Raw genomic sequence first — 2500 nt, 5'->3', positions numbered from 1 at the left:
TGGTGTGGTGTGGTGTGGTGTAGTGTGGTGTGGTGTGGTGTGGTGTGGTGTAGTGTGGTGTGGTGTGGTGTGGTGTAGTGTGGTGTGGTGTGGTGTAGTGTGATGTGGTGTGGTGTGGTGTGGTGTGGTGTGGTGTGGCGTGGTGTGTTGTGGTGTAGTGTGATGTAGTGTGGTGTGGTGTAGTGTGGTGTGGCGTTGTGTGGTGTGGTGTGGTGTGTTGTGGTGTAGTGTGATGTGGTGTGGTGTGGTGTAGTGTGGTGTGGCGTGGTGTGGTGTTGTGTGGTGTGGTGTGGTGTGGTGTGGTGTAGTGTGATGTGGTGTGGTGTGGCGTTGTGTGGTGTGTTGTGATGTGGTGTGGTGCGGTGCAGTGTGGTGTGGTGTGGTGTGAAGTGTTGTGTTGTGGTGTGTTGTGGTGTAGTGTGATGTGGTGTGGTGTGGTGTGGTGTGTTGTGGTGTAGTGTGATGTGGTGTAGTGTGGTGTGGTGTGGTGTGGTGTGGTATGTTGTGGTGTAGTGTGATGTGGTGTGGTGTGGTGTAGTGTGTTGTGGTGTAGTGTGATGTGGTGTGGTGTGGTGTGGTGCGGTGTTGTGTGGTGTGTTGTGGTGTAGTGTGATGTGGTGTGGTGTGGCGTTGTGTGGTGTGGTGTGGGTGTGGCGTTGTGTGGTGTGATGTGGTGTAGTGTGATGTGGTGTGGTGTGGCGTTGTGTGGTGTGGTGTGGTGTGTTGTGGTGTAGTGTGATGTGGTGTGGTGTGGTGTGGTGCGGTGTTGTGTGGTGTGTTGTGGTGTAGTGTGATGTGGTGTGGTGTGGCGTTGTGTGGTGTGGTGTGGTGTGGCGTTGTGTGGTGTGATGTGGTGTAGTGTGGTATAGTGTGGTGTTGTGTGGTGTGCTGTAGTGTGGTGTGGTATGGTGCGGTGTAGTGTGGTGTGGCGTTGTGTGGTGTGGTGTGGTGTGTTGTGTTGTGTTGTGGCGTTGTGTGGTGTGTTGTGGTGTGTTGTGGTGTAGTGTGATGTGGTGTGGTGTGGTGTGGTGTGGTACGGTGGTGTGTGTGTGTGTGTGTGGTATGTTGTGGTGTAGTGTGGTATGGTGTGGTGTGGTGTGTGTGTGTATGTGTAGTATGGTGTGGTGTAGTGTTGTGTGGTGTGGTCTGTGTGTATGTTTGGTATGTTGTGGTGTAGTGTGTTGTGATATGGTGTGGTGTAGTTTTGTGTGGTGCGGTATGGTGTGGTGTGGTATAGTGTGGTGTGGTGTGGTATGTTGTAGTGTAGTGTAGTATAGTGTGGTGTGGTATGGTGTGGTGTGGTGTGGTGTGGTGCGGTATGGTATGGTGTGTTGTGGTGTGGTGTGTGTGGTGCGTGTTGTGGTGTTGTAGTGTGTGATGTGGTGTGGTGCGGTGTAGTGTGGTGTGGTGTGGTGTAGTGTGATGTGGTGTGGTAGTGTGATGTGTAGTGTGATGTGGTGTGTTGTGTTGTGTTGTGGTGTGGTGTGGTGTGGTGTGGTGTGGTGTGGTGTGGTGTAGTGTGATGTGGTGTGGTGTGGTGTGGTGTGGTGTAGTGTAGTGTAGTGTGGTGTGGTGTGGTGTGGTGTGGTGTGGTGTGGTGTGGTGTGGTGTGGTGTGGTGTGGTGTAGTGTGGTGTGGTGTGGTGTGGTTGATGTGGTGTGGTGCGGTTGTAGTGTGGTGTGGTGTGGTTGTGATGTGGTGTGGTGCGGTGTAGTGTGGTGCGGTGTAGTGTGGTGTGTTGTGGTGTGGTGTGGTGTGGTATGACGTAGTGTGTGTGTGTATGTGTGTGGTATGGTGCGGTGTAGTGTGGTGTGGCGTTGTGTGGTGTGGTGTGGTGTGGTGTGGTGTGGTGTGGTGTGGTGTGTGTGTGGCATGGTGTTGTGTCGTGCTATGGTGTGGTGTGGCGTGTATGTATGTGTGTATGTGTGTGTGCGTGCGTGTGTGTGTGTGTGTGTGTGTGTGTGTGTGTGACAGAAACAGAGACAGAGACAAAGACAGAGACACAGCCGGACTAACACGTAAACCTCGCATACAGACAAAAAAAGAAAAAAAAGAAAAGAAAAACAACAACAACAACAACAACAAACAAACGCACAGACAAGACAGACAGACAGATAGAGAAGAACAGTGAGTTAAAAACACCAACAACAACAACAACAACAAAACGCATAAATATCTTTGAGTGAATCTTGCACGACGATGCCTACCAATGGAAAATCACACCTCCGTGTGAGTCATGCCCTACCACTTCAGAATTGCCTGTTAATAATCAGTTATCCTATATCTCTCTTTGTGAGCACCGCCACAGCATTAACACTCCCTCTGTCTGCCTGCCTGTCTGTCTGCCTATGCCTGCCTGTCTGTCTGTCTGTCTGTCTGTCTATCTCTCTCTCTCCCCCCTCTCTCTCTCTCTCTCTCGCTGTCTCTCCCACTCTCTGTGTTCCTCTTACTCTGTGTACGGACGCACGCACGCATGAAACCACACAACATCATGCATGCA

The sequence above is a fragment of the Babylonia areolata genome, chromosome 21 (genome assembly GCF_041734735.1).
Source record: "Babylonia areolata isolate BAREFJ2019XMU chromosome 21, ASM4173473v1, whole genome shotgun sequence".
In the NCBI taxonomy this organism is placed as follows: Eukaryota; Metazoa; Mollusca; class Gastropoda; order Neogastropoda; family Buccinidae; genus Babylonia; species Babylonia areolata.
The sequence above is the reverse complement of the archived record's forward strand: the minus strand, read 5'-3'. Positions refer to the sequence as shown.